Source organism: Trichosurus vulpecula, chromosome 1, assembly GCF_011100635.1.
Source record: "Trichosurus vulpecula isolate mTriVul1 chromosome 1, mTriVul1.pri, whole genome shotgun sequence".
Classification (NCBI taxonomy): Eukaryota; Metazoa; Chordata; class Mammalia; order Diprotodontia; family Phalangeridae; genus Trichosurus; species Trichosurus vulpecula.
In genome coordinates this window covers 501,954,384-501,966,852 of record NC_050573.1, presented here as the reverse complement: position 1 = coordinate 501,966,852, position 12,469 = coordinate 501,954,384, and the positions used below count along the sequence as shown (strand labels likewise).

At 43.4% G+C, this 12,469-nt stretch overlaps 1 protein-coding gene across 2 annotated transcripts in view; it reads left to right on the top strand.

Moving 5' to 3' along the window:
- Positions 1-2,048: 2,048 nt before the first annotated feature.
- SEMA6A (semaphorin 6A) overlaps positions 2,049-12,469 on the top strand; it is a 183,745-nt gene continuing 173,324 nt past the window's right edge. For both annotated transcript variants that reach the window (XM_036740547.1, XM_036740539.1), the window contains exon 1: positions 2,049-2,680. The gene's annotated coding sequence lies outside the window, so the exon portion shown is untranslated. The remainder of the gene's footprint in view (positions 2,681-12,469) is intronic.

Below are 12,469 nucleotides of genomic sequence, written 5' to 3'. Positions count from 1 at the left end.
TGCGCCTGGGAGGGTCGGGAGGAGACAGCCTGCTTAGTTGCTTCACTTCGCCTCAGCCCCTGAGGACCTTGCAGTGGGGTGGTAAGCAGGTGTGAGCTGGCAGCCTGCCTCTTACTCTGCAGTGCCTACAGTAGACCTGACTGCAGACCTCTCGCTCTGGCTAGTAGCGGGCCTGCAAGCGCTAGTTCCAAGGCAGCACTCCTCCAAGTCAGCCAATTTGACTTGGAGAGGTGAAGTGAGCGGCCCCTGCTGACAGCTTGAAAGAACAGCAAGGGAGTCCCCTCCTTACAGTGCGCCTTTTGCAACCGGGAGGGGGAAGTCGTTTAATTTCCCCTTCCCCAACTTTATTTATTTCCTTAGCCACCATTCTAACTTTTCTCTGCGGCTTGCGGGGCTGGAGGATAGAAGGGCTTGGAGAGAAAGAAGGGAAAATGAGTTGTAATACATCGGGATCAATACAGGTACACTTTTGTGGGCCCACAGTCCCCCTTTGATTAACCTGCTAGATAATTTATTCAATAACCCTCTAAGTTGAAAAGTTTCTTCGTAGCTCCCTTTGGGGTACCTGTGTAGCTGCTCTCTTCTGCAGAAATACAACACCAGGCACTATGTTTCCCTTAGTTTTACCTCCCCTCTGTCCTTGGCTTCCCCTACTCCCATTCAACACCTCAATGTGCCTGGGTGCAAGCACCTTTTCTTTTCTTTTTTTCTGTTTTTAAGAGAGTATTTGGTAGACCCTGAACAATCTATGAAACTCCTCATCGGAAAGTCACCCAGTACCCCACCAGAGAGGTCCCGTGCTCTTTTGAGAGGTTGCAGCCTGTGCATTGTGTTATGTTTCGCAAATGGAAGTAGGGTGGGGATTTATTGGCCCACAACTTGTTGGCGCAAGCCTCGAACTTTAATAAGCGGTTAGTGATTTAAAGTTCGCGGGGTGGAGGGCTTTACCAGCCCTTCGCCAATGTAATGTAAACACAACGATATTGTACTGTACTGGAGAAGTGGTTAATTTTTTTTTTCCTCACTGGGGCTTGTATTTTTATTGGCATTATGTGTATTTTAAGGTGTTGGTATTTCTTATTCTACATGTCCTCCACTACATTTCCTAAGAAAATGCCAAACAATTTCCCGGTTATTAAAAAGATACTTTTTCAAAAAATGCTTAATGTGCTTTATTAACATTTTCATCTATGGAAATAGCTATTAGCAATAAGTTCGTATCTTCGAATGGTATTTTTATCCACATCAGTTTATATACAATTCATCCGAGTATGTAAAACGTGCCTCACTTTGGGATCCAAGTACTGATACAGTAATCAGAATTAGAAAGCCTTACGGTTCACTTACCCTCATCCTTTAAAACTTTTCCATTTAAGAAAATCGATAAGCAAATCCTTTCTTGTAACTTGTCTCCTGGATTACTTCTATTTTTATTTTTTCTGATCTGGCAAGGATCAGCAGTGCTACTTCTACCAAGTCCCTGATCCTTACCCTACACTCTCCCCCTCCCCCACCCAGAAGATGCCGAGGTGGGAGTAGAGAGAAAATGGAAAGGTTTAGTACCCTCAAGCACCTCTTTGGGGACCTGTTAAATAAGTGTGTGAATGCGCGAATGAGGAATCCAATTGGAAGGAAATGCCGGTCGCCTCGTCCTCTTCTCCATCAATACAACACTCCCCCCCGCCGCCGCCCCCGCCCCGCCAACGATCTCCCCCTCTCTCTCTCTACATCTCTCTGTCTCTCTATCTGTCTCTCTATCTCCCCGCTCTCTCTCTCTCTCTCTCTCTCTCTCTCTCTCTCTCTCTCTCTCTCTCTCTCTCTCTCTCTCCTCTCTCTTTTTCTCCCCCCCCCCCCTCTCTTCCTCCCTCTCGCTCTCTCTCACATGCTTAGATACGCACATGCACACACGCACACTCGCACAATTACACACCCCGTAGCTTTTGGGTAGGATGGGAAGCCAGAGAGGAAGAGTGGCATGAAGGGAATCCGCTTGCCGGAATCCAGTCCGGGATTTGGCTCCACCTCTGGAAAAAAGCAGCCTAGCTACTGACAGAAGAGTTGCGAGCGGTGGAGGGAGAGGCAGCTCTGAACTCAACTCCTAAACACAGTTCAATGACCACTTGCTTTGGGCCAGGAGCAGTTGCGCTTTTCCGCTGTGGCGAACAGAAAGAGGTGCCTGCCTAGGAGTTTCTTGAAGGGGCCAACATTACCATCACCTTAACGGCGTCCGCACTTCTGGAAGAGAAGAGGGAGTAGGACAAGAAAGCTCCCTTCCCCAACCCCCATCCCCCCAGCCTTGAAATGACTTGTTAATCGGCCGAGATCTGACTGAAGGGGACTTTACTGGAGTGAAATTACTTGGAATCTAGATTTGGAAAAGAGTTACTTGACCACTCTCCCCCTTCCCCCTCCCCCCTTCCCCTGTTTTTTCTTCTCCCCTCTCCCCTTTCCCCTTTTCTCCTATCTTTGGAAATGAGCAAAGTGAATTTGTATCCCAGAAGTGGTAACCTCTGATATTGCACCGAAGGAGCGACTGAAGAACACATGTAGTAATGACAAAGGATTGCGAAGCAAAGAGTGGACCACGTTGCCCAGAAACATCCCCTATATAATGGATTACTAAATGGGATACTACATCAGCTAGTTCCGTGCTCTGGCTGCCTATGCATGCACCGAAAAGGTAGTGTAACCCTTCTTTGCACCCCGCTTGTTGGGTGGCTCTGGAAGAAGACAACTACTGTTTGGCTTCGGCGGATCCTGAAGGAATGAGCTTAGTATACAGTGAGGTTGAAAACTGTCTCCCCCCCCCCCCCCGTTTTGTGATGTTTTTGTTTTGTGTTTTCTATCTCGGTGCGTTTACACTGCCTGGGAGGAGTCGGAGGAGAGAGGACAAGCGCTCCTTCTGTCTATCCATCTTTGCTGTAAGCCCGGCTCTCTGGGCACTAGGTTCTCCGGGTTGGCACAGATGCCTGGTTCTCAGCCCCAGAAGGCTGAGGACCAGTGAGGGCTCCAGGGTGGAAGGCGGCAAGGCATGGCATGTATCTGTGCGCGTGGTTGGCAGCCCGGTTGGTTTCTTGCGGGAGTCCGCCCGCCTCAGTAGATTCTGACTCGTGTGACAGTACAGAGCGGTTTCGGGTGGGCTTCGAGGTAGAAACTCGTACACGATCAGGAAGAAGAATGGGAAACGGAGAGGGAAAGGAGACGAGACTGGCTTTAACCTTTGCACGGAGGAGCTAGGTTGGGAATCTTCTTGTTTGAGGTTGTTAAGCGGGTTTCTGTAGAAGAAGTGCAAAGGCTTTTGTTGTGAGATCAGGTTTTGGGGTGGGTTCCTATGATGAGCGCACACCACACACACACACACACACACACACACACACTGCAAAGGAAACTTGTGATGGTTCCTCCAGTCCTTGTCGCCCTGCGTGCTTCCTTCCTTTCTGCAGATGCCGCTTCCCCTGCTCCTGGCTTTGTTTGCTGGAGTGGAGCTGGCCGGCCCGAGCGGCGCTCTCCGGAGCGACCCCCCTTCTCTGGCTCCTGTCAGTCTTTTTTTTTTTTTTTTCTGCTTCTTTCCGGGAGGTGGAGGGAATAGGGCTGCGTTCCCCCACTGGACTCCTTAAATCCTATTCCTTACAGCTTCTCCCGGGATGAGAAGTCTGGGGTTGGCAGTCCTCTGCCTACTAAGCTGTATAAGGCTCTCACTGTCTGAGAAGGTTGGGGCGGGGGGAGGGAGGGTCGTAGAACCGAGTCATTTAGTCTCTAGCCGACTCCACCTCCCTGGGCCAGCTTCTCGCCCAGGTTCTGTGTCTTAGGCGGTCTGGGTGTCAGATCCCCCTGCCTCTCTGTAGTGTCCTGGGGTGGAGACTCCAAAGATAGCAAGAGCCCCTTCCCCAGCTACTGGGGATGTGGAATCTGCCCTATGATTTGGTGAGCTTTTCTTTGGTAGTATAAACAACTCTCCTCCCCCGCCACTCCACCCCAGCCATCACCTCGCCGTGGTCTTAAGCTATTAGTCTGTCCCGAGTCCAGCGCCCCACCCCATGATTGTCCTCCTTCCTTGGAGGGGCTGCGGGAGGGAGGGAGAACTGGGACTCGCCACTTCCCACTCTGTCTTTGATTCCTCCTAAAGCCAACTTTAGGGTTTCCTAGGCTGGCTCCTTACAGTCTCTTCTTGTTTTGGCCCAAGTGTGAATTGGGGAAGCATGGATGGATGGGGTTGAAGGGGAGAAAGAGAAGTAGAAGGATGATGATTGGTATTGTTAAAGGAAACGGCCCTCTCTTGCCCTCCAGACTGGCCTCTTCCTGCTTTGAGGTCCCCCCTCGTTTTTCCTCACCTACCACCCTGTTCCCTTCCTTTTCCAGGGCCGGGCCCCGGGACAGGGAAACCTGCAACCTGGGAAAGTTAGATTTAAAAGCCATGGCCAAGGGTAAGGGCTGCGGTTAGGGCACAATAGGGTTTTTGTTTCGCAGTTCCTTTTAAAGGTGCTGCCTGGATGTAAATAACACACTATGGAAAGGAAGAGAAATGCGAGGCAGCGAGTACCGCGGGAGGCGGGGGGGGGGGCAAGGGGGAGTGAGATTGAGGCAGGAGCGAAGTACCTGCCAAAAGGAGCCGAGAGAAAAAGCAGCAACCCTCTACCGCACCCTCCTCCACACCCTTACTCCCCCAGTATTCAGTCCTGCTGGACCTATGGGCGAAGGAGGACTGCAGGTCCCAGGGACCTATCGTCTCTACAGCCAAAACCCGGGAGCGAAGGGCCGGACTAGAGGCGGGGAAGGGAGTATGAGTTGGACAGGGATTCGGGATGCTGCTGGTGGTGGTGATGATGGTGATGCTGACGACGATGACGAGGAGAAGCCAGAGCTCTTGTGTGCGTGTGTGCATGAGCTTAAAGCTCTCTTATTTGAGAGTTCTGCATTAAGCGCTCTGGCTGCGAATTTGTGTGAGTGGAAGTAGGAACCTGAGCCTGCAAAGCCGCTTGTGTGGCATGGCTTGCTGATGTGTGGAGAGAACTGATTGCCTAAGGGAGGAAGATGAGGGGAGGGAGGAAGGGAGCCAGATGATTGAAACAAACTAAATTGTTTCCATTGCCGCGAATCTATAAATCATAGTGGACCAAACTCTAGGGTCCACTTCTCCATCTTAGCATGGTGTTGGGGGACCCCAAAGGGCTTCAAGGGGGAAGCAGAAGGTTGGCGACTTTGAAGGGCAGATAGACTTAGCCTTCAAATCTTCCTTAAAATTATGGAATAATAACCATAGTAAGAATACAAATAAAATAACAATAAAGCTTTCTTTGCTTGCCAGATTTTACCTAGAACGATAGTTTTCACCAAGTCGAAAGTGCTTTTGCAACTGTCAGCAAATCTCCCAGGAGTGTATTTTCTGCCCCTATTTCTGGCTGGGGCTTACTTTCCATTGATGGTAGGAGTAAATTTGTTTTGCAGTCCCATCCCCCCTCCCCAATTCCCTCCCTCCCCCCTCCAAAAACCGGGATAACACATGCATTTATTGTGGTCCGAAGCAGTTTTTTTCTCTTATACTGAGCTGCTTTAGTGACACAGAAAGATGTTGTTCAAAGTCGTTGAGTGGTTGTAGGTGCAGTAATCCTTGGTTTCAGGGTTGGTTTGTTTGTTTATTCCCAAAAGTGCAATTATGTCTACACAGATTAACAGATTACATTGGACCTACCTAAGAGGACTTTTTCAAGACCTACCTATTTGTCTTCTATAAGTAAAATAGTTTAAAAAAAGAAACTACAGAATTCTCTTTGTGGTTAATGGCTCAGCTTTATTATGTGAAGTAAACTTTGGTGATAACTCCTTCAAGAACCAGAGCTAATTATTAACCAAACCTTAAATACAGGACTGTCTCCACCCATTTACCTAAACTATATTTTAAAACAAAACTGCAGTGTTTATCACAGTTTGGCTTATCTATACTTTATGACTTTGTTCAGGTAACTTTGATTTGGATCTGCAGCAGGGTCATTAAGTTGGTTTAAGAGCTTTTTAAGTTGAGATCATTTTAAAAATCAGACTAATAGTGGTACAAAGTGAAACTTGGACATTTATAACCCTTCTGTTTCAGAATTTTTCTCCTTTTGATAAAAATGAATATAACAAGTTTTCTGTTTTAAAAGTTTAATGGAAAAAGTAGTCTTCCAAAAGGGCTACTGTTTTATGATTTTACTTATTAATAACATGATATCTAATATACATGAACAAAAAGTGAATCATTGAATACTAAACTAATAGCAAAAATCAATATGCTTCAAATAATTTATAGAACTTTGAAAAATCATTCTCGTAGCAGGAATGAAAGAAATTTTAATTAGTTTTGAAAAGTCATGGAGAAAGTATCCAATGGTCACATATAGGCTATACGTTTTCACTTAGATTAAAACTAAATATTTTTCCTGAAGTGAAAAGTTTATGCTATCAACTAAATACTTACTCAGGGGATAATAAACATAAATAGATGTGTGATCTTCACTTACTTGAAGAAGAAAGTACATGTTTAATGTATCTTTTAAAAAAGAGGTAGCATTTGGGACTCGAATAGGGCAGTATCGAATTACAGAAGTTGAGCATGCTGTCACAAAGATGACAAGAAATCTCTGATATTTTTAAAAATCATCAAAATTAAGGTCTTGAAATCAATTTCCCATCTGTAAACTTACTGGCTGTGTGACTCTGGCTAAGTGCCTTAATCTGAGTTGCAGAGAAGGTGCCAATCCTCATTGATAGAAGAAGCTACCTGGAGCTTCCAACAGTAAAGAAACAGTAGCTCTGGTTCTGAAATGTCCACAATTTATTACAAGCACCTGGGTAGTTGTGAACTTCATATGTGCCTGGCATGAAATAAGGCAAGACATTTATTTTGTGTTGAATAGTGACGTGAGCCAAATTCTTTACTGCACATACATAGTGGTCTTGTTCTGCTCAGAGATATAAAAAGGAGTGATTTCAAGGTGGCAATTCTAGGAACCTAGTTGGATTAAGCATCTAAAAGGAAGACATCATAGAGTAAGCCAAACTCATCCCAAATGCTTTAATTAGACATGTCATCCACAGCACCATAATACCTGGGAATTACTAAACCTATTCTCCCTCCGTCCTTTAGCTCATTCCTTTTGATAAACTTGGAGAGAGAATACTTAAGTACATCTACTAGACGTGTTCCTTACCCTTTCAGCATAGTTCCTGAATTTGACTCCAAAGAGAGAATGGCCAAGAGAAGGTGAAACAGAAGAACTTGATGATACGGTGGTTCTGCATTAGTGCTCCTTCTGATTTTAAGTCACCTTTTCAATGACCTAATCTCGACTATATAGAAAAAGGCTTTTCTCTACCACTTTAAAGCCAGCTTGCATGGGCAGTTGAACCATTCTCCATGGGTAAACCTATAACTGCCTCAGGGGAACTTGGTAGGTTTGTAGAATTAGATTTTTTTTAAATCTTCAATTTAACAAGCATTTATTAAGCACCTATTATGTACTGGCATTGTGCTGGGCTCTGGGTACACATAGACTAAAAACCATGAAAGAGTTCTTCAGAGTCCAATGACAGTCAGGTTCTATTGTCATGGCTTATTAGCCCTATGTATGTTCTTGGCAAACCCTTATGAGCCTTAATATCTATGTATAAAGTTGTTATATAAAAATCAAATGAAATAATCATTGTTTGTGGAAACTATGAATTGCTTGAGTTCAATATTAAATTTCAGCATGAGATCATCATTGAGTGTACACACAATATTATGTGCATAATATTGCTCAACATTATTTTATAAAGGAATACCTTGCTTCAATAGATTTATTCCTGAAAAACTTTGCATAAATCTAATACTTGTTAGTGCACTAGAGAGGTTTAATAGCTATAGGTAGCTAGATGGCATAATGGATAAAGTAATGGACTGGTAGTCAGCAAGACCAGGGTTTGAATCCTGCCTCATCGAATAGGCATGTGACCTATGTAAGTCAATTAACTGCTCTCAGCCTGTATCTATAGAATGAGATTAATAGTAATTCTTAACTCACCTGATTGTTGTGAAGATCAAATAAAATAACATTTAAAGTGCTTTGCAAACCTTAAAGTGCTATATAAGTGCTAGCTATTATTATGACAATGATGATTAAAGGTGAACTAGTTCATTAGTTAACCTATGGTTAATTTATTTCTTGGAAGGCAGGTTGGCTTAGTGGATAAAGAGTTGGCTTTGGAACCAAAAAGACTTGGGTTCCAGTGGTACTGGCTGTGTGACTGACTGGGAAACTCATTTAATTTCTCAGTGCTCTAGACAGCTAAGCCTAAGACTACTGTAGTGAAGGTGATGACTTGTGCTGGTAGAGGGAATTTCCTAACCTGGGGGTTCCCTATACTAATTATAGGTCCATCCCTATCCTTAATTAATCTCTTAGGTATATTTACATCTTCATATATCAAGGTTGTGTGTGTGTGTGTGTGTGTGTGTGTGTGTGTGTGTGTGTGTGTAGGGACATAAATAACATTCCTAGCCCACTGTGGTATGTTGAGTTGTTTTTTCCAGTCATAGTGATACATTTAAGCTGCTAGATCCATATGTCTTCACAGAATTTTTGAGCTAAAAGGGACCTTAGAGGCCATCTGGTCCAACCCCCTCATTTTATGGGTGTGGAAAGGAAGGCTTAGATAAGTTTAGTGACCTCCCCATGATCACATAGCTCCATGAGAACAACGAGCTAGAACCCATCTCTTTTTGTCTATTTCAGTAATATTTCTACTTCACTCAATTTTATTCAACTAATAATTCAATTCATTAAATATTTATTGAGTATTTATTATGTTCAAGGTACCAAGAGGGAATAGGCAGATAAAATAAGATATGAGGCTACCCTCAAGAAGCTTAAATCTAGAAGAGGGAAAAATATGTCTATAAACAAATGAAATGTAAAATAGCATAGAAGGACTAAGGAGAGGTTGGAAAGGCTATGCAAATTTGATGACTGAGAGATAACCTCTGGCTGAGCAGATTAGGGAAAACTTTACGGAGAAGGCATGTGAGCAGCACCTTTGAAGGATAGATGGGTATATGGTGTGTATGGGGTGTTCAGGAGGACAAGCAACTCTGGTGTGAGGGCTTGCCAAGCCCTTTTCAGGCTTACTCATCCACCTTTGGTGTCCACCTGATTCACCCAAATCTCACCTGTGGCTCCAGGAAGCCGTAGCGTGCCCCGGAGGCACGCCACCATAAAACCATGCAGGCAGACAGGCCAAGCCAGGTTGAGGGTTACTGACAGACCTCAAATTCATCAATGAGTTAGGGGGATGCCTACCCCAAACAAGTGAAGATTCCCCTGACCCCAGAAATGAATGAGAACAAATTATTCCAATGGCCATGAAGGCTGATGAAGCAGGCACTGTGAATAGCTTAGAGCTTGGTCAGACATTAAAAATGCCAAGGTCAATGAATCCTGGGCCATCACCAGTTGTCCAGACTTTTGTCTTGCCGCTTGTCTTCTGTGACTCTGGAAGAGAGAGTGAGGCTGAGTGACAATTTTGTGTAACTCTACCTCACTCAAATGCAACTCCTGGGCAAGTCAATGCATCCCCCATGATGTCACTGGTCCTCTTTGAAAACGAAGGAGAAAGCAACCACAACAATTATACTACCAGACTGGGGCTTGGGGAAGGCGTTGGAAGCACAGAGAATAGTGTGATTGAAAGCTAGTAAAGACTGGAGAATTTCAAGTAGGCTTGTTTGTCTGCAAAAGATTGACATAAAAGCAAGTATTGTATTAGGTAAGTTTGAAAAGGTAGGTTGGATCCAGATTTTTGAGAGCTTTGAATGTCAAATTATAGAGTTTAAATTTTCCTTAGTAGACAATGGGAGCCATTGAAGATTTTTAAAAGGGGAGCAAAACTGTGGGTTAGGGAGTTTAATCTGGCAGCTCTGTGTAAAATGAGCAATAAATTGAAGGTAGAGAGGTAGGATGTTACTGTAGTCATATAGGTGAATTAAAATGGGGGCCTGAACTAGGGTGGTGGCAGTGGGAATGGAAAAGGTAAGAAAGATTTGAAAGATAATTGTGACAGGCAAATGAACTGTAGTTGATAATTAATTGGCTCTAGGAGGCAAAGGAGAAAGGCAGAGTCAAGATTAACAAATGCTGAAAAAAGAATCCTGGATTTGGCAACTGGGCAAAGATGATGAGGCTCCAGCTGCTTTTAGGGGTGAGGGCAAAAAGCAAGGGACAATGAACTCTCATTGGCCACCTGACATTATCTGGCAAGGCCATGACTTGAGTTATTCTCTCCAGAGGGAACTAAGGCCTCCTACAGTTTCTTATCCTTGGAATTTTGCATTTGAAATGTTAACTCAGATTCCACAGGGTACAGGGCATAAACTTCCAGTGCACAAAGATCCTAATGGAATAAAAGTATGACATAGGTAGGTATAAATGTGTATATACATATGTGTGTATGTATGGATGGATGTGTATGTTGATTTAATATTGATTTTATTATATATCTCTAAGTGAGGAAGGATTGCACTTGCTGCTACAAAACGATATCGTTATCTACATAATAAAAAGGGGTCATTTGAAACTACAAAGATCAGGCAGTATGTAAAGCATCGCAGAAATCAAAGATCTGTTGGCCCTTCCACAATATGGGACTATAGTTTAGGATGATGCTGAGGTTTAAGGGAAGGCTGTTTTGTTTGTTTTAGGATTGGGAACACTTAAATGTATTTGTCAGCAGAGAGGAAGGTTGCCTCCAAAAGGGACATATTCAAAAGGCAAAAGAGAGAGAGGATGATTGATGACGTAACTGAGGATGGCTGCCTGGTCCTCTGAGACATATGGAAAGTGGGGGAAAATGAGTTGAGGAGGAGAATTGGGGGAATTCACACACAATACTTCTTGTCAGTATACTAAAGTAAAATGGAAAGCCAAGTCATCTGATGAGAGGCATTTTGTGACCCATAGCACAAACTTGTGAGACACCTGCTGGACTTAGGTGAAATCGGAGTTAGAGTCAATCATTTGCCATGGCAAAAAAGGAAGTTTAAAAAAAATAAGCTACCATATTTGAGAATTGAATCTGTGATCCTGGCCTTATCAATACTGTAGAGTCATAGAACATTACAGCTGTAAGAAACCTAACTTTTTTAGCTCAACCCTCTCATTTTAAAGATGAGGAAAACCAAGACCCAGCAGGTTATATATATATATATATATATATATATATATATATATATATATATATATATATATATATATATATAAATTTTTCAATGTTACACAGCAAAATTGTGGTAGACCTAGGACAAGAACTCAGGATGCTTGTTTCCAAATTCAATTTTTCCCCCTGTAGTATAACAGAGAATTGTACTTTCCCCCTGCTTGTTCCCCTGTTTGCTTTTTGCTAGCATGTTAACTTAGGAAGAAATCCCTAGTGCTATGTGCCAGTGGACCAATATGGATGGAGCCTTCTCAAATACTGTCATGCCTTATCCATCTGGGACTTGGGCTCAGTTCACTGAACATATTCAAGGTGATGGTAATATGCCACTGGCCACTGAACTTCCAGCTACTAAATACTCCAATCAGATGGGCTCCCATTTCCCAGAGATTTCAAGATCCCTCTATAGATCCTCAATTACTCTCATTTGAGTCTAATTTTTCATGTTTTCCTTTCTTTCCTTGAGAGCTGAGTTTTGTGAGGGTGATGGGTGTGATGGGGGAAGGGAAGAAAAATCTGAAACTGTAATTTCTTTAGTGTAGAGAATTCCTGGTGAAGAAAATCCTTCTATCAATGGAGATCGGCAAGTCTGCAATTGATCATTTTGGAGAATTGCCTGGTACACTGAGAGGCTCAATGACTTGTCCAGAGTCACATGCTCAGTATGTATCAGAAATAGGACTTGAACCAGTCAGTCTTTCTGACTCTGAAGCTCCTCTCCACTAAGTGCTACTGCCTCTCCTGTGTTATGGCTTCTAAATTTGGAGGTTTAATCTGGGTTCCAAAACATTTATTTGGCCTAGATCTGAGAGAGATAGGACAAGCAAAAATGCATAATAAAATAAAAATGCATGTAAATGAGTCCAACTATTTAAAACTATATTAATATATACTGAGAAAATGCTAGGATGAATACAATAATAGATTAAGTCGGGTAGGGCATCTAAGAAAGGTATTGCAAAGGAGGGGAAATGCTTAAATTTTTTAAGGAGGAGATGGACCTGACTTATTGGAAAAGGAGTTTGGAGGCAAGGTGATAAATTTCTGCCCTATCTCAGAAGATGATGCAACAGAACCAATTCTGTGCAATAAAAATTAGCATTTACGTCATGTACAAACTTTAGCATCATGGGTTTTGTGCTGAGAAATGTGTAAATAGGGCATTGAAACGGGAGGGGGAGTGACAAACCCTTTCCTTCCCTCCATCTCTGATGAAGCTTCAGGGTGGATATTAAAACACGAA